A 23,903-nucleotide genomic window follows, 5' to 3' on the forward strand; every position below is an offset into this window, starting at 1 on the left:
TCTGGCTGGGTGTGGTGGCTCATGCCTGTAATCCCAGCGTTTTGGGAGGCCGAGGCAGGAGGATCACTTTAGCCTAGGAGTTCAAGACCAGCCTGGGCAGGATGGCGAGACCCTTTCTCAACAAATAATAAAGAAAAACTAGCCAGGCATGGTGGCATGTGCCTGTGGTCTCAGATGCTTGGGAGGCTGAGATGGGAGAATTGCTTGGGCCCAGGAGGTCGAGGCTGCAGTGAGTCGTGATGGCACCACTGAACTTCCCACCTGGGCAACTGAGTGAGACCCCATCTCAAAAATTTAAAAAAAAAAATCCTGGCCTAATAATTCCAATATGCTTGGCATATCTAAGTCTGGTTTTAATGTTTGCTCTGTCTCTTCTGTGTGTTTTACCTTTTAGTATGCCTTGTAATTCATTGTTAAAAGGCAGGCATGGCATAAAAAGGAACTGTTGTAAATGGGCCTTTAGTGATGTGGCAGTGAGGTGTGAGGGAGGAGGAGCATTCTAGAGTCTATGATTAGGTCTCGGCAAACACTTTATGTGAATGTGTCACCCAAAGTTCATGTGTTAGAACTTAATCCCCAGTGCAACAGTGTTGATTCTTATAAGACATGAGGAAGTGAAGTAATGAGGGCTCTGCCTTCAAGATGAATTTTTTCCTCTTTTTTTTTTTTTTTTTTTGGAGACAAGGTCTCACTCTGTCACCCAGGCTGGAGTGCAATGGCACGATCTTGGCTCACTGCAACCTCCGCCTCTCAGATTCAAGCGATTCTCCTGCCTCAGCCTTCCAAGTAGCTGGGATTACAGGCATCTGCCACCACACCCAGATAGTATTTGTATTTTTAGTAGAGAGAGGATTTCCTCATGTTGGCCAGGCTGGTCTTGAACTCCTGACCTCAAGTGATCCACCTGTCTTGGCCTCCCAAAGTGCTGGAATTACAGGCATAAGCTGCCGCGCCTGGCCATGAGTGAATTATTGATCCATGATGTATCATTATCATGGGGGTGGGTTAGTGATCGTTGGAGTGGGTAATTCTCATGGATTCCTGATAAAAGGATGAGTTTTGCCCCCTGCCCCCATGCTCTCTCACCATGTGATGCCCTCTGCCACACGATGATGCAGCACAAAGACCCTTGCCAGATATGTTCCCTTAACCTTGGACTTCCCAGCCTCCAGAACTGTAAGAATTAAATTTCTTTTTTTTTTTTTTTTTGAGACAGAGTCTTGCTCTGTCGCCCAGGCTTGAATGCAGTGGCGCAGTCTTGGCTCACTACAAGCTCTGCCTCCCAGGTTCACGCCATTCTCCTGCCTCAGCCTCCTGAGTAGCCAGGACTACAGGCACCCACCACCATGCCCGGCTAATTTTTTGTATTTTTAGTAGAGATGGGGTTTCACCGTGTTAGCCAGGATAGTCTCGATCTCCTGACCTCGTGATCTGCCTGCCTCGGCCTCCCAAAGTGCTGGGATTACAGGCATGAGCCACCATGCCAGGCCTTAAATTTCTTTATAAATCACCCAGTCTGGGCTGGTGCGGTGGCTCACACCTGTAATCCCAGCACTTTGGGAGGCCGAGGCAGGTGGATCACTTGAGGTCAGGAGTTCAAGACCAGCCTGGCCAACATGGTGAAACCCATTCTCCACTAAAGATACAAAAATTAGCTGGGCCTGTTGGCACACACCTGTAATCCCAGCTACTTGGGAGCCTGAGGCAGGAGAATTACTTGAGCCTGGGAGGCGGAAGTTGCAGTGAGCCAAGATTGCACCATTGCACTCTGCACTCCAGCCTGGGCGACAGAGTGAGACTCTGTCTCAAAATAAATAGATAAATAAAGAAATCACCCAGTCTGTGGTTTTCTGTTATAGCAACACGACATGGACTAAGAGACACAGACAATCCCAGCATTTTCAGAAACTCTCCATGGACCTCCCAGCATTCTGGACTCTTCCAGAGAGCCTAGGCAGGGCACACAGCTGGAAGGAAGGCTGGCCAGCCAAGCAGATTCCCCTCTACTGGCCACCAGCCACTCCTCCTCCACACCTGTTGGGTCACCTTTCACATCCCAACCAGGATGCAGTCCTTGTCCTAAAGCATTTTTTTTTTTTTTTTGAGATGGAGTTTCACTCTTGTTGCCCAGGCTGGAGTGCAATGGCATGATCTCGGCTCACTGCAACCTCCGTCTCCCGGGTTCAAGCAATTCTCCTGCCTCAGCCTCTCGAGTAGCTGGGATTACAGGCATGTGCCACCATGCCTGGCTAATTTTGTATTTTTAGTAGAGACAGGGTTTCTCCATGTTGGTCAGGCCGGTCTCGAACTCCCGACCTCAGGTGATCCGCCCGCCTCAGCCTCCCAAAGTGCTGGGATTATAGGCTTGAGCCACCGCGCCCGGCCGTCCTAAAGCATTAGAACCATTAAACAGATGGGCACAGAAAGCAAGAAGCTGGATGGGAAATGATAGCCTGGGTAATAAGTAACTCTATCCACTCAGCCTCAACCATGGCTCTAGTGAGATGCTTTCCATGCTTTAAAAATTCCAAATAACTTCAAGCAACTTGAGTGATATTTTCATGCCAAAAATAGTCTCAAAAGAAGCACTCCCCAGAAATCTAGCTAAGAGAGGCCAGATATTTAATTTTCAGCATTTGAGGAAAGTATTACTGCCGGAGCCAGAGGAGCTAAGGGAAAAACAAATTGCATAGCCTGTGAGGAATACGCCTCTTTTCACCTGGGCCTCCAGAAATCCACGTGCCCTGGGATGATTTTTACATCATTGCTTCCTGCACTAGCAGATCTAAAGAAAGAAAAACGCAGGGCCACAGAAAATCCCTTTTATTCCAATTACAAATATGTTCATGGTGAAATGAGTCTTTGGGTTTGCTTTAAAGTACTTTAGTCTAATAAAAAAAAGTGGGAGCGGGGAGATAAACGGAAAAGTTAGCAAAATAGTGATGCTTCTTGAAGCTAGGTGATGCGTACCTTGGAGTTCATACTACCATTCTCTCTATGTTTGAATATGTTTGGAATTTTTTCATAATAAAAAACTTCAGAGACTTCATGAGAAACAAATCTTCAGCTGTCTTTTCATACAGGAGTCATACTCGTTATTTATATCCGGCAATTAGGCAAGCATTTTAGATACAGGAAAGTGTGTGCAGAGTTCCCCTCCTGCAGGAAATTTACACAGCCTGTTATTTTTCAATTGCGCAAGTTAAAATGAATGGGTGCTCTACAAGAAATAATTATCAAGGAACCGCTGCAGTTTTCTTTTAAAAACTTACACATCCAAGGGATTCATTGACTCCACATTCATTCGACACACATTTTATTGAGATTACCATGTCTCAGGAACCTACAAAATTAAAGCCTGGTACTGAGATCCAGCTTCCTTTCACCCAAGGTATGGCCTGATTAAGTTATTTAGCCTGTCTTCCTCTCATCTGTAAAAGGAAGGCTGCTATGAGAATTAGATGAGAGGATGCTTGCTTGCCAAGTAACTAGCACAGTACCTGACAGGAGCTAAACAAATCATAGATTTCCCCACCCACCCATTCCCTGGGGATGTCATAGTCTACTGGGAAAGAGAGAGGTGTCAATCCAGCCCCCACAGAATTCAACAGTTCCTTCCTTCTGCACAATTTTGACTGATGATAGTATGAACACTTCCAGAAATGAAAGCCCACAACCTCACAAGGGATTTTTAGAGCAGTATCTGTCATATTTTTCAACAACAGAAATTAGAAATGCTTGTTGTAGAAAAATTACATGAGACAGAAAAAATAAAGAAAAAAAGTAAAAACACCCATAAACCCACCAGCCCGAAACAAGTACAATGGAAATGAAATGTTAGTTTATCAACTAACCTAACAGATATTCCCACCGATTCCCCACTGCTGCCTCCACTCTAGAGACTGGGATGTTAAATACTCACTTTCCCGGGTTCTCCTGTAGCTGGGGGTAGCCACGGGACACAATTCTAGTCAAAGAGAAATAAGCCAACATCTGCTGGGGCACCTTGGTAGGCTCTTGGTGTTCCTGATCAAAGGGACAGACACTGCAGGCACCGTACAAGTTCGCCTCCTCCTTTCTGACTCAAGCGCAGTCATCCTGGAGCTGGGGCAGGCCTCGATTTTCTTTATGGAAGCCCAGCCATTAAGAAAAGAGAATCGCAGGCCGGGCACGGTGGCTCATGCCTGTAATGCCAGCACTTTGGGATGCTGAGGCGGGTGGATCACTGGAGGTCAGGAGTTCAAGACCAGCCTGGCCAACATGATGAAACCCCGTCTCTACTAAAAATACAAAAATTAGCCGAGCATGATGGCACACACCTGTAATCCTAGCTACTCAGGAGGCTGAGGCAGGAGAATTGCTTGAACCCAGGAGGCAGAGGTTGCAGTGAGCTGAGATTGCGCCACTGCTCTCCAGCCTGGATGACATAGCAAGACTCCATCTCAGAAAAAAAAAGAAAAGAGAATCACAGAGATCCGGCCGTGACATCTCCACGCTGCTGCCATCGGACCCTCAACCACCACCTCCAGGCTACAGGCTACATATGAGATAAAACCTTTCTTTTTTTGAGATGGAGTTTCACTCTTGTCACCCGGGCTGGAGTGCAATGGCGTGATCTCAGCTCACTGCAACCTCTGCCTTCCGGGTTCATGGATTCTTCTGCCTTGGCCTCCCAAGTAGCTGGGATTACAAGCATCCGCCACCACGCCCGGCTAATTTTTTGTATTTTTAGTAGAGACAGGATTTCACCATGTGAGCCAGGCTGGTCTTGAACTCCTGGCCTCAAGTGATCTGCCCACCTCAGCCTCCCAAAGTGTTGGGATTACAGGCGTGAGCCACCATGCCCAGCCAATGAGAGAAGAGTTAACCCCTCTATGTTTAAGCCACCATGAGTTAGGTTTTCTTTTCCTTGGTGCTGAAATCATTCCCAACTCACCCAACACGTGTTAGGTGTATTTCATGCTAAGTTTAACAGAGTTGAGAAATCCTATGAACAATTTTACATTCTGGTTTTGTATATGCCATGACATCATAAGAACTTCCTCACATCATCAAAACATTCAAAACCCCCATATTAGTGTTTATGTTGTAATTACATATTATTTTCATATTGCTAGAAATTATTTCGAATTTTTCACTCTTAAAACTGGAATGATCATCCTTATATATAAATCTTTGCCTGCGTCTCTGAAAAATTCTTTCGGATAGACTCTAGAAGGGGAATTACTAGGTCAAAGGGCATGAATTACTAAATTAAAAGCTATTCAACAGACTAAGGCCAGCAACAAGTGATGGTACCCTGAGTCTTCGCCTTAAACACAGGTCTCAAGTTAGTCAATCAAACATGATCAATTTGTGTTAGTCAACACAAATTTTATTTATTTTAAATATATATGTATATATATATGTGTGTGTGTGTGTGTGTGTGTGTGTGTGTATATATATATATATATATATTTTTTTTTTTTTTTTGGAGACAGAGTTTTGCTCTTGTTGCCTGGGCTGGAGTGCAATGAAGTGATATCTCGGATCACTACAACCTCCACCTCCCCCATTCAAGTGATTCTCGTGCCTCAGCCTCCTGATTAGCCGGGATTACAGGTGCCCACCACCATGCCCGGCTAATTTTTGTATTTTTTTTTAGTAGAGATGGGTTTTCACCATGTTGGCCAGGCTAGTCTCAAACACCTAATCTCAGGTGATCCGCCTGCCTCGGCCTCCTAAAGTGTTGGGATTACAGGCATGAGCCACCACACCTGGTCTGTTTATTTATTTTTTGAGACAGGGTCTCACTCTGTCGCCCAGGCTGGAGTGCAGTGGTGCAATCTCAGTTCACTGCAGCTATGACCTCCCCAGACTCAGGCTATCCTCCCACCTCAGCCTCCTGGGAAGCTGGGACTACAGGTTGTGCACCACCACGCCCAGCTTAATTTTTGTATTTTTTTGTAGACTTGGGGTTTTGCCACATTGTCCAGGCTGGTCTCAGACTCCTGGGCTCAAGCGATCCATCTGCCTCGGCCTCACAAATGCTGGGGCTATAGGCATGAGCCACCGCACCTGCCCACAAATTTTGTGAGTAGTTCTTTCACTCCAGGTGCTATGCTAGACACTGGCAATACAGTGATAAACAAAAAAGACATGGACACTGCCCACATCAGAAACGCCATTTATCAGATGTTTACCCAGAGAGATGGTGGTTGGTTTTTATTGGACCACAGCCAACTAATGAAAGGACAGGCTCATCATAAAGTTATAAAGCGGAAACCAACTGAGAAAAATGCTTGTGATTCATGTGTAAAATATAAAGCTAATACACTTAATAATCAATTACGATCTAGTCATATTGTGACTGATACACAGTCACCAACAATGATATTGCATGGCTGGGCATAGTGACTCACACCTGTAATCCCAGCACTCTGGAAGATGAGCCCAGGAGTTCAAGACCAGCCTGGGCAACATAGTGAGACCCTGTCTCTACAAAAAAAAAAAAAAAATTAAATTAGCCAGGTGTGGTGGTGCATGTCTGTAGTCCCAGCTACTCAGGAGGCTGAGATGGGAGGATAGCCTGAGTCTGGGGAGGTTGTAGCTGCAGTGAGCTGAGATTGCACTACTGCACTCCAGCCTGGGCAACAGAGTGAGGTCCTGTCTATATATATATTTTATATATATATATATAATTATATATATATTCTATATATATATAATTATATATAATATATATAGAATATATATATTATATATAGAATATATAAATTATATATATAATATATATATAGAATATATATATATAATTATATATAATATTTAGAAGCATGGAGGGAAAAAATGGCCATGCTCTGTGGCTCACACCTGTAATCCCAGCACTTTGGGAGGCTGAGGTGGGCGGATCACTTGAGGCCAGGAGTTTGAGACCAGCCTGGCCAACGTGGTGAAACCCCATCTCTATTAAAAATACAAAAATTAGCCGGTCATGTTGGTGCGTGCCTGTAATCCCAGCTACTCAGAAGGCTGAGGCAGGAGAATTGCTTGAACCTAGGAGATGGAGTTTGCAGTGAGCCGAGATTATGTCATTACACTCCACCCTAGGCGACAGAGATGGGGAAGAAAAAAAAGCAGCAGCATGGAAAAATGTTCAGGATAGGTTTTAAAAGTCAAAAGACAGGCCAATCACAGTGGCTCACACCTGTAATCCCAGCACCTTGGGAAGCTGAGGCAGGCAGATCACTTGAGCCCAGGAGTTTGAGACCAGCCCAGGCAACATAGTGAGACCGCATCTTAATTTTTTTAAGTAAATAAATACATATTTTTAAAATAGAAAAGAAAAAAATTTAAATTAAAAACAGGAGAAATTCATCCTGTGCCATTTCCTTCTTCCAAGTGTTGACTCCTCTTCAGAATCTGCCTGCTTTTTTTTTTAATCTCCAGTGCTTTTTTTTTCTCCCCCAGAGTTAATAGTTGGAATCTGCCCGAAGATCAGTCTAGTTGGAGCTTACTTGCCACACCATGAATGGAACTCGTCATTGGGACTTACTATCCTGGATTCTGTCTTCAGACGCCCCCTCCAGGTGAGGAGGCCACAGAGCCAAGAGGACATGTCACTCAGAGCAGGCCCTCCTCCTGGGAATTGCCCCATGGACTTCTGGCGTCTGCCTTCTGACTCAACACAGATTTTGGATAGGGCGGGGCACCCCTTGCCTCAGCACTCCAGAGAAGCCCAGCAAGCTGGACCTTAAGTGACAACCACAACTGAACAGTTCGAACTCAAGGTCCATTCTTTTCAATCATCTCAGCAGCAACAAATTACTGAGCTATGAGGGTGAGTTTATTTTCAAAGGATGGGATTACAGGCATGAGCCACCATGCTTGGCCCAAACCTTCCTTTAGAGGTGTAGGGTGATCACTAAAAGTACTAAAAATAGAATCATTGAAGCTACTGGAGAGGCTGAGGAAGGAGGATTGCTTGAACTCAGGGGGTCGACGCTGCAGTGAGCCATGATTGCACCACTGCACTCCAGCCTGGGCGACAGAGCAAAATCCTGTCTCAAAAAAAAAGAGAGAGGAAGGGATACTCAATGGTGCTTTTCATCTGCAAAATAGAGTGATATAAATATATCAGTAATAAAGTGGTTGAGTCCAGGTTGCTTTCTGAGGGTGGGAAGGCAACGAAATGCACTTAGTTTATTTAATATTTGCCTAATAACGTAATCTCTGGTCCCTAAAGCAGCCTCAGGGCTAACAGCACAAGGCCCAGGGTCAGGCTACATGGGTTCGAAATTCTGCTTGCTTATCCAGGCCTAATCACTTAACCTCTGTGAAACAATACTTTCATCTGCCAAGTGGTGATAACAAATGGGCCTCCCTATTTAGGTGATGTGTGGAGGAGCACATTGCTCTCATTACTATTCAAAGGGTTGGCTGGAGCTGGGCTTTGAGGCAATTCAGCTGCCAGCAGCGCCTTTCCCTGTTCATTCTGAGTCAGAAACGGAAGCGAATACAGTCACATAGAAGATTACAAAAGCATGCCGCTGGCCAAAATCTCAAGTCTCCCAAGCAGCAGTAACTCCTGCACCGGCTGTCAGCTGGGGTCGAGCCAAGTAGGCAAACGGGCTGGTGGCTCAGAGGGATTTGCTCCTCCTGACTTTGACCAGATGAGGCGGCTTTCCCAGCTCTAACATCTTTAGTTGCTTCCCACTTGCTTTTGTCACTGACTGCACAGTTTAAGATGTTTAATAAACTTGTCTCATTATCCATCTGGTGCTCACCACATGATACTTTTTCAAATCATTTGTTTATTTCTAGAAAAATAAAAATAACACTTTGACTATCAGATGTTGCACTAGCAAATCATTCTCATGTATATCTTTCCTATATGCTACCTCATCTGATCTTTACAATTGCCCTTTGGTAGATATCTTACCAAGAGGGAGTGGAAGATCAAGAAGGTTAAGTAGCTTGCCAGTGATTTGCAGGGCCTCTTTTTATTGTGTTAATATGGCTACTAGAAAATTCAGCTGGGCACAGTGGCTCACGCCTGTAATCCCAGTACTTTGGAAGGCCAAGGAGGGAGGATTGCTTAAGCCTAGGAGTTTGAGATCAGCCCTGGCAACACAGCGAGATCCCTGTCTCTACAAAAATAAAAATAGCTGGGCACAGTGGCACGTGCCTGTAGTTCTAGTAATCAGGAGGCTGAGACAGGAGGATCATTTGAGCCCAGAAGTTCGAGGCTGCAGTGAGCTGTGATCATGCCCCTGCACTCCAGCCTGGGTGACAGAGAGACACCCTGTCTCAAAAAAAAAAAAAAAAATTTAAATTCTATATATGGCTCTTGTTATATTTCTGTGGGACAGAATCAAGTTAAACTGTTCAATTAACAGAGACATCTGCTGGGCGCTGTGGTTCATGCCTGTAATCCCAGCACTTTGGGAGGCCAAGGCAGGTGGATCACCTGAGGTCAGGAGTTCGAGACCAGCCTGGCCAACATGGTGAAACCTTGTCTCTACTAAAAATACAAAAAATTAAGGCCAGGCGCAGTGGCTCATGCCTGTAATCTCAGCACTTTGGGAGGCTGAGGCAGGCGGATCACCTGAGGTTAGAAGTTCGAGACCAGCCTGACTAACATGGAGAAACCCCCGTCTCTACTAAAAAGACAAAAAAAAATTAGCTGGGCATGGTGGCAATTACAGGCATGGAAAAAACCCGTCTCTACTAAAAATACAAAATTAGCCAGGCGTGGTGGCCCATGCCTATAATCCCAGCTACTCGGGAGGCTGAGGCAGGAGAATCACTTGAACCCGGGAGACGGAGGCTGCAGTGAGCTGAGATAGCGTCATTGCACTCCAGACTGGGCAACGAGAGCCAAACTCCGTTTCAAAAAAAAATTAGCCAAGTGTGGTGGCGGATGCCTGTAATCCCAGTTACTCAGGAGGCTGAGGTAGGAGAATTGCTTGAACCCTGGAGGCGGAGGTTGCAGTGAGCCAAGATATCGCGCCACTACACTCCAGCCTGGGCAACAAGAGCAAAACTTCATCTAAAAAAAAAAAAAAAAGGAATATTACTCAGCCTTTAAAAGGGATGAGATGCTGACACATGCTACAACATGGATGAATCTTGAAAACCTTTAAAAGGAGTGAAATGTTGACACATCCTTCAACATGGATGAACCCTGAAAGCCAGACACAAAAGGGCAAAGATTGTATCATTGCACCTATATGAGGTACCTAGAACAGGAAAATTCATTGACAAAAAGTGGAATAGAGGTTACCAGAGGCTGGCGGGGGGAAGGAATGGGAAGTTACTGTCTAACGGGCATAGAGTTTCTGTTTGGGATGATAAAAAAAAGTTCTGGAAATAGTGGTGATGATGACACATTATGAATGTACTTAATGTCACTGAACTGTACACTTAAAAATAGTTAAAATGGGCCGGGCATGGTGGCTCACACCTGTAATCCCAGCACTTTGGGGGGCATAGGCAGGTGGATACCTGAGGTCAGGAGTTTGAGACCAGCCTGGCCAACATAGAGAAATCCCATCTCTACCAAAAATAAAAAAGTAGCCGGGCACAGTGGCACATACCTGTAATCCCAGCTACTTGGGAGGCTGAGGCAGGAGAATCGCTTGAACCTGGGAGGCAGAGGTTGCAGTGAGCTGAGATCATGCCATTGCACTCCAGCCTGGGCAACAAGAGCAAAACTCCACCTCAAAAAAAAATTTTTTTTGTTAAAATGGTAAATTTTATGTTGTGTATATTTTACCACTATTAAAAAATCAGGCTGGGCACCGTGGCTCACACCTGTATTCCCAACTCTTTGAGAGGCCGAGGTGGGCTGATTACTTGAGCCCAGGAGTTCAAGACCAGCCTAAGCAACAAGGCAAGATTTTGTCTCTACAAAAAATTAAAAATTAGCCAGACGCGGTGGCACACACCTGTAGTCCCAGCTACTCAGGAGGCTGAGCTGGGAGGATCACTTGAGCTCTGGGAGTCGAGGCTTCCCTTCTTGACCTCTCCATAACCCTGTCTTCACACAGCATGACATCACTGTTTGGAACTTTCCAGTGGCTTGACATCACATTTTGAATAAAATACAAAGTCTTTATCATGGCCCACAAGGCTCTACACAAATGAGCTCCTGAGACCTCTTCAGCTCAACTCCTAGTAGTCTCTTCCTTGCTGGCTGTGACCCATGATTGTGCCACTGCACTGCAGCCTCAATGACAGAGCAAGACCCTGTCTCAAAAAAAAAAATAAACAAGAAAACACAATAATTTCAGATAGTGCTCTAAAGCAAATAAAATGATGGGGATGAGGTAAGGCAATAGAGACTAAGTGAGGGTAGAGCTGCTTTAGATTGCATTACCAAGGCAAATCCCTTGAGAAGGTGACATTGCAACTGAGACTTGAAACCTGAGAGAGGGCCAGCCATGCAGAGAATGCCCCAAGGGAAAGATACTGCAGGCAGAGAAAACAGTCAGAAAGGGGCTCTCAGGCAGTTGAAAGAGCCCAGCATAGCATGAATATTGGTTAACAAGGAAGAGAGTACTAGGAGTTGAGCTGAAGAGGTCCCAGGAGCCCATTTGGGTAGGGCCTTGTGGGCCATGATAAGCACTTTGTATTTTATTCTAAATGTGATGGCAAGCCACTGGAAAGTTCCAAACAGGGGTGTCATGCTGTGTGGAGATTGGGTTATGGAGAAGTCAAGAAGGGAAGCTAGGAGACCAGTTATGAAGCTACTGCAATAGTCCAAGCACTTCTGTTTTCTTTACATTTTTTGTTTTGTTTTTGAGATAGAGTCTCGCTCTATCACCCAGGCTGGACTGCAGTGGCACGAACTCAGCTCACTGTAACCTCTACTTCTTGGGTTCAAGCAATTCTCCCTGCCTCCAGCCTCCTGAGTAGCTGGGATTACAGGCACCCACCACCACGCCTGGCTAATTTTTGTATTTTCAGTAGAGGCAGGATTTCATCATGTTGGCCAGGCTGGTCTCGAACTCCTGACCTCAGGTGATCCGCCCACCTCGGCCTCCCAAAGTGCTGGGATTACAGGTGTGAGCCACCATGCCCAGCCTGCTCTTCTGTTTTGTATCTATGCCCTCTCTCACCCTCCCTCTGACTATATCTCTCAAATTCCACAGCTGTAAGATGCATTTATGTGCTGATGTTACCCAATCTATGTCTCCCAATTTGTCAAATCAAATCACATGAATCATAGATCTCACAGTACCGAACTCTACTAATTCAAAGGATACTAATTCAAAGGATCCCAAGGCACAGGCAAAACATCCCTCCCTTGAAGTTCAACACCATCAACACCTCCCCCACAGAGAGCATTCCTCTACTGCATAGAATATGTTTGCACTTGTATTTAACGTGTGAGTCTAAGCAATTGTACATGCCACCACTTACACGAGGGAGCCATATTGATTACAGAGCATCTTCATTTTACACCCCATTAATTACACAGCTTATGTGACATTTTCCAGCACGCTATGCCCCATAAATCCACAAATTCCAATTTTACTTCTGGTAAACGCTCTAGGCAGACAACGTATATATTGATAAATGCATTACACAGATAAAGACTTACCATTATCTTTCTGCTAGTAAATACCATTAGTTTGCTTACCAGAAGCTCTGGTTACTGGAGTGTTTACAAGGGGATGTGAGTAGGGATCCTTTTCTTCCCCCAAGGATCCTTGGTAAAGAGAAGAAATATGTTTCAGGCTTGCTGCTCAACCTTTCCTTCCCAGTCACTATGCTTTTGCTGTAAAAATTCAAACAGTACAGAAATATCTTGAAAAGCAAAAGGCAGAGCTGGGTGCGGTGGCTCTTGCCTATAATCCCAGCACTTTGGGAGGCTGAGGTGGGTGGATCACAAGGTCAGGAGTTCGAGACCAGCCTGGCCAACATGGTGAAACCTCGTCTCTACTAAAAATACAAAAAAATTAGCCGGGTGTGGTGGGGCACACCTGTAGTCCCAGCTACTCAGGAGGCTGAGGCAGGAGAATTGCTTGAACCCAGGAGGCAGAGGTTGCAGTGAGCCAAGATCGTGCCACTGCACTGCAGCCTGGGCGACAGAGCGAGACTCCATCTCAAAAAAAAAGCAAAGCAAAAGGTGAGCCAAGCATGATGGTTTATGCCTGTAATCCCAGCACTTTGGGAGGCCAAGGCAGGAGGATTGCTCGAGGCCAGGAGTTCAAGACCAGCTTGATCAGCAAGGTGAGACCTTGTCTCCACAAAAAAAATTTTAAAGTTAGCTGGGTAGGGTGGCGTACACCTGTAGCCCCAGCTACACAAGAGGCTGAGGTGGGAGGATTGCTTTAGCCCAGAAGTTCGAGACTCCAGTGAGCTATGATTGCACCACTGTACTCCAGCCTGGGTGACAAATACCTTGTCTCAAAAAAAAAAAATGCAAAATGTCTTCCTTCCATCCCCTAGTGTGTTCCAGACACTCACTAACCCCCTCCCAGAAGTAACCACTATTAACAGTTTGGAGTGTATCCTTCTAGTCCTTTTTTTATGCATTTATAGACATGTATATGTATATATAAAAATAAACCTATGTGGTTGGGTGCGGTGGCTCACGCCTGCAATCCCAGCACTTTGGGAGGCTGAGGCGGGGGGAATCACTTGAGGCCAGGAGTTCGAGACCAGCCTGGCCAACATGGTGAAACCTCGTCTCTACTAAAAATACAAAAAAATTAGCTGGACATAGTGGCGGGCGCCTGTAATCCCAGCTATTTGGAAGGCTGAGGCAGGAGAATACCTTGAACCTGGGAGGCAGAGGTTGCAGTGAGCCAAGATGGCGCCATTGCACTCCAGCCTGGGCAATAAGAGTAAAATTCTTTCTCAAAATAAATAAATAAATAAACCCATGAGTACATTTTTCATATTTTCCATTTTTTATTGTGGCGAGATACACATTAAGATAAAATTTACCATCTTAACCATTTTCAGTGTACAGTTCAGTATTATTAAATATATTCAGGTCTGGCACAGTAAGTCACACCTTTAATCCCAACGCTTTGGGAGGTTGAAGCGAGAGGATCACTTGAGGCCAGGAGTTCAAGTCCAGCCTGGGCAACATAAAAAGACCCTATCTCTACAAACAAGAAAAAAAAAAAGAAGGAAGGAAAAGAAAATTACTGAGCATAGTGGCATATTCCCACAGTCCTAGCTGAAGTGGGAGGATCACTGGAGCCAAGGAGCTGAAGGTTACAGACACTGCACTCCAGCCTGGGCAACAGTGTGAGACTCTGTCTCTAAAATAAATGAATACATCCATAATGTAGTGCAGCCATCATCACCATCCATCTCTGTAACCCTTTTCATCTTGCAAAACTGTAACTCTGTACCCACTAAACAGTAACTCTGTGCCCATTAAATAGTAACAATCACAATAAACATTTCTCCCTTCCTCCAGCCCCTGGTAACCACCACTATTTGAATTTGATACTCCTAGGTACCTCATATAAGTAGAATCATACACTATTTGTCTTTTTGTGACTGGCTTATTTCATTTGGCATAATGTCCTCAAGGTTCACCTATATCATAGCATGTGTCAGAATTTCCCTATTTTTAAGCGTAAGTAATATTCCATTGTATAGATATACCACATTTTGCTTATCCAGTCATTCACTGATGGACCCTTGGTTGGCTTTCACCTTTTGACTATTGTAAATAATGCTGCTATGAACATGGCTGTATCCTGCTTTCAATTCTATTGAGTATATATCCAAAAATAGAATTGCTGGATCACATGGTAATTCTACTTTTAATTTTTTGAGGAACTGCCACATTGTTTTCCATAACAGATTTATCAATTTATATTTCCACCAACAGTGTACAAGACTGACAATTTCTTCACACTCTTGCCATTACTTATTTTCTGGGTTCTTTTTATTTTATTTTATTTTATTTTTTGTTGTTGTTTTTTTTGGTTTAGTTTTGATAGTAGCATCCTAATAGGTTTAAGGTGTTATCCCATTGTGGTTTTGATTTACATTTCCCTAATAATTCTTGATGTTGAGCATCTTTTCATGTGCTTATTTGCCATTTGTATATCTTCTTTGGAGAAATATCTATTTAAGTTATTTGTCCATTTTTGAATTGGATTGATTTTGTTGTTGTTGAGTTTTAGGAGGTTTTTTGTTCGTTTGTTTGTTTTTTGAGATGGAGTCTTGCTGTGTCACCCAGGCCAGGCTGGAGTGCAGTGGTGCGATCTCAGCTCACTGGAGCTTCCACCTCCCAGGTTCAAGTGATTTTCTTGCCTCAGCCTCCCAAGTAGCTGAGATTACAGGCGCCTGCCACCAGACCTGGATAATTTTTGTATTTTTAGTAGAGATGAGGTTTCACCTTGTTGACCAGGCTGGTCTCGAACTCCTGGCCTCAAGTGATCCACCCACCTGGGCCTCCCAAAGTGCTGGGATTACAGGAGTGACCCACCATGCCCGGCCGAGTTTTAGGATCTCTTTACATATTCTGGATGATAATCCCTTATCAGATATATGATTTACAAATATTTTCTGCCATTCTTTGGGTTGCCTTTTTACATTGTTGATAGTGTCTTTTGAGGCATAAAAACTTTTAAGTTTCCATGTAGTCCAATTTGTCTATTTTTTCATCTGTTGCCTGTGCCTTTGGTGTCACACATATGTAAGAATTCACTGTTAAATCCAATGTCATGTTTATCACATGTTTGCTTCTGAGAGTGGTGGTGGTGTTGGGTCTTACGTTTAGGTATTTGATCTACTTTGAGTTATTTTTTGTATATGGTGTTAGGTAAGGGTCCAACTTCATTCTTTTGCAGTGTGCATTATTTTTATATAAATGGAATCGTGTTATGCCTATTATTCTCCTACTTGCATTTTGAACTTAGTAAGTATTGAAGATTTTTAATGACCATTCGTCATCCTTGTTGACTGATGTATAGTATATAATACCATGTGCTGCCAGGAACATTGCCTCACACTTGTAATCCCAGCTACTTGGGAGGCTGAGGTGGGAGGATCACTTGAGCCCAGGAGTGTGAGGCTGCAGTGATCACACCACTGCACTCCAGCCTGGGCAACAGAGCAAGACCTGTCTCTAAAAATAACATAATACCACATACCAAATAGTGTTTAACCATGCCTCTATCGGTGGACATATGGGCAGTTTCCTATTTTTTTTTTTGAGATGGAGTCTCTCTCTGTCACCCAGCCTGGAGTGCCATGGCACGATCTCAGCTCACTGCAACCTCTGCCTCCCCGGTTCAAGTGATTCTCCAGCCTCAGCCTCCTGAGTAGCTGGGATTACAGGCACCCACCAACACGCCCGGCTAATTTTTGTATTTTTAATAGAGATGGGGTTTCGCCATGTTGGCCAGGCTGGTCTTGAACTCCTGATCTCAGGTGATCCGCCTGCCTGGGCCTCCCAGAGTGCTGGGATTACAAGTGTGAGCCACTGTGCCTGGCTTCTATTTTTCTTCATTACAAACAATGATGGACATTGTATATGAACTTTACTTAAATATCTTTGGGCTCACATGGAATATTTTCAAGGAATAGAATATTTCCATAGGATAAAGTATTTCTGTAGAATAAATAACTAGAAGTGGACTGCTGCATTAAACAATAGGCACTTAAAAAAAATTTTTTTTCGAGACAGAGCCTCATTCTGTCACCCAGGCTGGAGTACAGTGGTGCGATCTTGGCTCACTGCAACCTCCACCTCCCCAGTTCAAGCAATTCTCCTGCCTCAGCCTCCCAAGTAGCTGGGATTACAGGCACGCACCACCACACCTGGCTAATTTTTGTATTTTTTTAGTAGAGACGGGGTTTCACCATGTTGGCCAGGCTGGTCTCAAACTCCTGGCCTCAAGTAATCTGCCCACCTCAGCCTTCCCAAGTACTGGGATTACAGGTGTGAACCACTGCGCTCAGCCCACTTTAAAATTTTTTATAGAGACTGCCAAAATCCCCACCAGGAAAGACTACACTAATTTATACCCCCTGTTGCGTGCATGAAGTACCTACCACCCTATGCCAATAGCCACCTTCTATGGCCTAATGTTTGTATCCTCCAAAAGCTCTTATGTTGAAATTCTCTCCCGAAAGGTGATGGTATTAGGAGGTGGGGCCTTTGGGAGGTGATTAGGTTACTGGGGCAGAGCCTCATGAGTGGGGTTAATGTTCTTATTAAAGAGGGACTAAGGCCGGGCACAGTGGCTCACACGTGTAATCCCAAAACTTAGGGAGGCTGAGTTGGGTGGATCACTTGAGGCCAGGAGTTTGAGACCAGCCTGGCCAACATGGCAAAACCCCAACTCTACTAAAAATATAAAAAATTAGCCAGGCATGGTGGCACATGCCTGTAGTCCCAGCTACTCACGGGGCTGAGGTGGGAGGATTGCTTGAGCCTGGGAGGTTGAGGCTGCAGTGAGTGGTGATGGCACCACTGCACTCCTGCCTGGTGAGAGTGAGACCCTTTTCAAAAGAAAGGGAGGGGAGGAGAGGGAGAAAGGAAAGAAAGAAAAGAAAAATTCTGAAACAGAAACCTACCAGATGTCAACACACACACACACACACACACACACACACACAGACTCGTGCGCGCGTAAGCATTCTTTTTTTTTTTTTTTTCTGGGACAGAGTCTCGCTCTGTTGCCCAGGCTGGAGTGCAGTGGCACAATCTCGGCTCACTATAACCTCCGCCTCCCGGATTCAAGCGATTCTCCTGCCTTAGCCTCCTGAGTAGCTGGGATTACAGGCATGCACAATCAGTCCCGGCTAATATTTGTATTTTTAGTAGAGATGGGTTTTCACCATGTTGGCCAGGCTGGTCTCGAACTCCTGACCTCAGGTGATCCACCCACCTCGGCCTCCCAAAGTGCTGGGATTACAGCCATGAACCACTATGCCCAGCCTCACACACACGAACATTCTTAATGCCATGAGAATACTGATGCCAAGACTGGAAGTAAGCAAATGGGTAAAAGCTGTCCAGTCATCTCAGAAACAATTTTAAACATTGGCGTATTTCATTACACAGAATATAAGGCTTTTCAGACAAAAAGCGAAAAGACGGGGTAGAGTAGACCCAGAAAATCAAGTAGCCATGAAATACTAATTGAAACCACAAGGAAATACCATAACACACTCCGCAGAATGGCTAGATTTAAAAGACAGACAGTGGCAAGGGTTCACAAGGCCGGGGCAACTGGAACATCAGATCTTGCCAGTAGGAGTCTGAAATTGTACAACCTCTGGGAATGTGTTTAGCAGACTTTTCCAACACTTAATATGTGCCTACCTTCTCACCTAACAACTCTAACCCTAAGTATGTACCCAAGAGAATGGCTACACAAATAGACATGTACAAGAATGTTACTAGCCACTTTATTTGTTATTGGAAACAGCTCAAATTCATCAACAGACAGATAAACGGTAGCATAGTCATACAATGGAATACCACACAATGACAACAACGTCAAAACAGCTGTTTGTATGCTCAACAACATGGATGCAGCTCAAAAACATAGAATGGTGAGCAAAAGGAACCACACACAAGAGCACACGCTGTATGTATAAGAACAGGCAAAACTGATGATAATAGAATCAGAATTCTTGAGCCCCAGAGGTCCAGGCTGCAGTGACCCCTGATTGCACCACTGCACTCCAGCCTGAGCGACAGAGGGAGACCTTGTCTCAAAAAAAAAAAGAAAAAAAAATCAGAATTGTAGTTACCTCCAACAGGAGGATAGTATAGATGGGAAAGGGGCACATGGAGGCTCGCTGGCTTGCTGTCAATGTCCCCTTTCTTTATGTGGATGGTGGTCACATGGATGTGTACCTATGTAAAAATCTATCAAGTACTCAGGATTAATATAGGCTATGAAATCTGTAATATGTATACTATCCCTCAATAGGAAAAAGAAGGAAGTGGGGGATGGATCCTTTCTTAGGAAGCATCCGAAAAAATCAAATAGTCTGGCTGGATGTGGTGGCTCATGCCTGTAATCCCACCACTTTGGGAGGCCAAGGCAGGAGGATCGCCTGAGCCCAGGAGTTCGAGACCAGCCTGGGAAATGTAGGGAGAACCCCCTCTCTACAAAATTAAAAAGAAATCAAATAGTCTATAATTATCTGCTGACTGCTCGAAAAGAAGTATATGCTTAAATCTGTCAAACATGTCGCATCTTTATAAATCAAGATAAACACATAAGAACCGATTGTAAACAAAATTCAAGTTGCTGTAAAATCTCTAAAGTTAATACAATTCAGCTCCATAGACTGGACAACTCTTTCTGGTCATAAGCCCTTGACAGACGCTAAGAAGGAAAATCCTTAAAGTAATAAAGTTTGTCCTGTTGGTTTCATGCCTGTATTTCCTCTTTCTGACAAATAGTCATGCCCTAGATCTTCCTATGGACAAATAAAACAGGCCCTGACCAAAAAGACACTTATCCAATATACACATAAGTCAAAAAAAAGAAACAAAATAGTTCTGATATAATGCTTATCCAACTCTTTTTTTTTTTTTTTTTTTTGAGACAGAGTCTCGCTCTGTTGCCAGGCTGGAGTGCAGTGGCACAGTCTCGGCTCACTGTAATCTCCACCTCCCGAGTTCAAGTGATTCTCCTGCCTCAGCCTCCCGAGTAGCTGGGACTACAGGTGCGCACCACCATGCCCAGCTAATTTTTGTATTTTTAATAAAGACAGGGTTTCACCATGTTGGCCAGGATGGTCTCGATCTTTTGACCTCATGATCCACCCGCCTCGGCCTCCCAAAGTGCTGGGATTACCGGTGTGAGCCACCACGCCCGGCCCAACTATAATTTGATAATTACAGTGGCCCTCCCCTTGGGGGATACATTCCGAGACCCCCAGTGGATGCTTGAAACCACGAATAGTATCAAACCCTATATATACTGTTTTCTCCTATACATACAAACCTACAATAGAATTTAATTTGCCAGGTGTGGTGGCTCATGGCTGTAATCCCAACACTTTAGGAGGCTGAGGCAGGAAGATTGCTTGAGTCCAGGAGTTTAAGACCAGCCTGGGCAACATAATGAAACCGTCTCTACAAAAAATGAACAAAATTAGGCAAGTGTGGTGGCGTGTGCCTGCAGTCCCAGCTATTTGGGAGACTGAGGTGAGGGATCACTTGAGCCCAGAAGGTCGAGGCTGCAATGAGTCAAGATTGTGCCACTGCAGCCAGCCTGGGCAACAGAGCAAGACCCTGTCTCAAAGAAAAAAAAAAGTTTAATTAACATTAAGTTAATCTGGCCCAATATATTGCCATCGATTGGAACATGTTCCTGTTCATGTCTTCCTTCCACCTGCAAATTTAGTGCCTTTTCCATCTTAACTAAGCACTTATCACACACTGTGGCTACAACTTTTACAGTCTGAGGTGCGACAGCAAAACTAGCATGAATTTCTTTTTCCTTCTTCACAATGTCACCGATAGGAGATTCATTCTTATTGTAGATCTTAGCAACTTCAGCATACGATTTTTTTCTCAAGTCAAGAACTTTCACCTTTACACCGAAATGAAGCACTTTCCAGCTTCTCTTTAGCATATCCTAATTGCCAGCATCACTACTCTTTCATTTTGAGGCCATTGTTAAATAAAATAAGGGTGACTTGAACAGAAGCACTGAAATACTCAGACAGTTGATCTGATCACCTAGACAGCTAGGAACCGACTAATGAGTGGGGAACATGGATACATTGGACAAAGTGGGGATTCATGTCCTGAGCTGGGGGGAGCAGGATGGCACAAGACTTCGTCATGCTACTCAGGATGGCATGCAATTTAAGACTTACGGGCTGGGATCGGTGGCTCACGCCTGTAATCCCAGCACTTTGGGAGGCCGAGGCGGGTGGATCACCTGAGGTCAGGAGTTCGTGACCAGCCTGGCCAACATGATGAAACTCCATCTCTACTAAAAGCATAAAAAATTAGCCTGGCATGGTGGCGGGTGCCCGTAATCCCAGCTACTCGGGAGGCTGAGGCAGGAGAATCACTTGAACCCGGGAGGCGGAGGTTAAGGTGAGCCGAGATTGCGCTGGAACAGAAATTAAAAGAAATTTAAAAATGTGTAAGCAGAAACTCAGTTGTATGTAAGAAAACCCAATTCCCCCTGAAAAAGAGAAAGAGCTGGAGATCTTTAAAAATTAACTGCCTGTTTTTCTGTGGCTAGTGAGCCTTATCTCTCCTCCTTTCCCAGGCATTGTGAAGACCCTGTTTCTCTACATGTGCAGCTGCAAGGTCACTAGACAGATAAACTCAAGTCATAAAATGGTGGCGGGCGCCTGTAGTCCCAGCTACTCGGGAGACTGAGGCAGGAGAACGGCGTGAACCCAGGAGGCGGAGCTTGCAGTGAGCCGAGATCACACCACTGCACTCCAGCCTGGGCGACAGAGCGAGACTCCGTCCAAAAAAAACAAACAAACAAACAAAAAAACAGTTTTTCCTTGAAAAGTAAGAAATGATGTAATGCATGTCCCAATTAATTAAATAACTGTCTTTGTTTCTCGCTTCTGTAGTATGCTTCCCCCTACAGAGATCTCTCCCCACCCCAGGAAATGCTTAAAAGGTAACTTAACTCTTTGTTCAGGGCTCAGTCCTTTGGATGTGAATCTGACTGGGCTGGTGCACCTAAATAATAAATATCCTCCTCAACCCCATTGGTCTCTCTAATTCCTTATCAATCCCCAGCAGTGCCACTGAACTCCAGCCTGGGCAACAAGAGCGAAACTCCGTCTCAAAAAAAAAAAAAAAAAAGACTTCTGAATGGTTTTTATTTCCGATATTATTCATTTTATATCTTCAGACCATGGTTGACCATGGGTAACTGAAACCAAAGAAAGTTAAACTGCAGATAAGGGGGAACTACTGTATTCTTTAGAGTAGTACTCCCTAGAATAATAGACAGGAGTGTGAACGTTTGGCTGGCACTCGGAATTTGGACAAACATTTCAAAAAACAACAAAATATAAATATCTGAAACCGCCTAACCAAATTAATGACAAAAGCCAGCTCATGAGTTGTAAGGTATTTTTCAAGCAGCTGGTCAGCTAAACAAGTTTCCCCACCTTAATTTAACCAGAGAAAAATGCCTTATGTCACGAATCTTGAAGCCACTATGATGTGTGATGTTATAAAACTGGAAGTGGCTGACGATTATAGAAAACTGTCGGCCAGGCACAGTGGCTCATGCCTGTAATATTAGCACTTTGGGAGGCAGAGGTGGGCGGATCACTTGAGGTCAGGAGTTCGAGACCAGCCTGGCCGACACGATGAACTCCTATCTCTACTAAAAATATTTTGAAAAATTAGCTGGGCATGGTGGTGGACGCCTGTAATCCCAGCTACTCAGGAGGCTGAGACAGGAGAGTCACTTGAACCTGGGAGATGGAAGTTGCAGTGAGCTGAGATCACGCCATTGCACTCCAGCCTGAACAACAAGAGTGAAACTCCATCTTAAAAAAAAAAAAAAGAAAAGAAAAGAAAAAACTGTCCACTGTCTGAAGACACAGGTTTATTCAGGAAATCTCTGGTTTATTTTGATTATTGCTTCACTCCTGTAGCCTTGCTGCAATAAGGCCCACATGTACAGCCAGTGCAAGAGATATAAAGAACATTTGAGTTTGTCACTACAGAAACAACACAAATATCCAACTTTAGAGGTTATCTGGGCAAACTGTTACACCACCTCTTCTTGTAATATTATATAAGCACTAAAAAATCATGAAGCAAGGCCGGGCACTGTGGCTTACGTCTGTAATCCCAGCATTTTGGGAGGGCAAGGCAGGTGGATCACTTGAGGTCAGGAGTTCAAGAACAGCCTAGCCAAAATGGTGAAACCTCATCTCTACTAAAAATACAAAAATTAACCTCATGTGGTGGCATGCACCTGTAATCCCAGCTACTAAGAAGGTTGGGGCAGGAGAATCACTTAAACCCAGGAGGTGGAGGTTGCAGTGAGCTGAGATTGTGCCGTTGCACTCTAGCCTAGGTGACAGAGCAAGACTCTGTCTCAAAAAAAAAAAAAAAAATTATGAAGCAGAAATCTATTTATTGACATGATGAATAAACCTATAAAAAGATGCCATTTATATGCTTATTGAAAATCAAAGAAATATATATTTAAACCTAAAGATATGTAATTTCTGAGATTATCTGTAGTAAAAAAAATCTAAGCCAGGCACAGTGGCTCATGCCCGTAATCCCAACATTTTGGGAGGCTGAGGTGGGAGGATCACTTGAGCCTGGGAATTTGAAATCGGACTGGGCAACATAGCAAGATGACATTGCTACAAAAAAAAAATTAACTAGGGATGGTGGTGCACACCTGTAGTCTAGCTACTTGGGAGGCTGAGGTGGGAGGATCACAGAGCCCAGAGGTCAAGGCTGAAGTGGGCTATGATCACACCACTGCACTCCAGCCTGAGCAATAGAGCAAGATCCTGACTCAAAAAAAAAATTAAACTAAAATTTGAAAATAAGCCAGGAGTGATGGCACATACCTGTAGTACCAGCTACTCGGGAAGCTGAGGCAGGACAATCACTTGAACCTGGGAGGCAGAGGTTCCAGTGAGCTGAGATCGTGCCACTGCATTCCAGCCTGGGTCTCAGAGCGAGACTCTGTCTCAAAAAACAAACAAAAAGCTTTCTTTAGGGCTGGGTGCTGTGGCTCATGACTGCAATGCCAGCACTTTGGGAAGCTGAGGTGGGCAGATTACCTGAGGTTAGGCATTTGAGACCAGCCGGGCAGATCACAAGGTCAGGCATTTCAGACCAGCCTGGACGACATGGTGAAAACCCATCTCTACTTAAAAAAAAAAAAAAAAAAAAAAAAAAGGCCAGGCGTGGTGGCTCACGCTTGTAATTCCAGCACTTTGGGAAGCCA

The 23,903-nt window shown here is 44.5% G+C and overlaps 1 long non-coding RNA gene across 1 annotated transcript in view; it reads right to left on the bottom strand.

Annotated features, from left to right (window-relative positions):
• The window catches only part of LOC129051945 (uncharacterized), a 34,817-nt gene extending 11,152 nt beyond the window's left edge, over positions 1-23,665 (bottom strand). The window contains exons 1-3 of the long non-coding RNA XR_010136585.1: positions 23,521-23,665; positions 14,009-14,101; positions 12,626-12,694 (exon numbers count right to left, since the gene is read on the bottom strand). This is a non-coding gene — a long non-coding RNA (uncharacterized LOC129051945). The remainder of the gene's footprint in view (positions 1-12,625; positions 12,695-14,008; positions 14,102-23,520) is intronic.
• Positions 23,666-23,903: the final 238 nt, after the last annotated feature.

This window comes from Pongo abelii, chromosome 1 (genome assembly GCF_028885655.2).
Source record: "Pongo abelii isolate AG06213 chromosome 1, NHGRI_mPonAbe1-v2.0_pri, whole genome shotgun sequence".
Classification (NCBI taxonomy): domain Eukaryota; kingdom Metazoa; phylum Chordata; class Mammalia; order Primates; family Hominidae; genus Pongo; species Pongo abelii.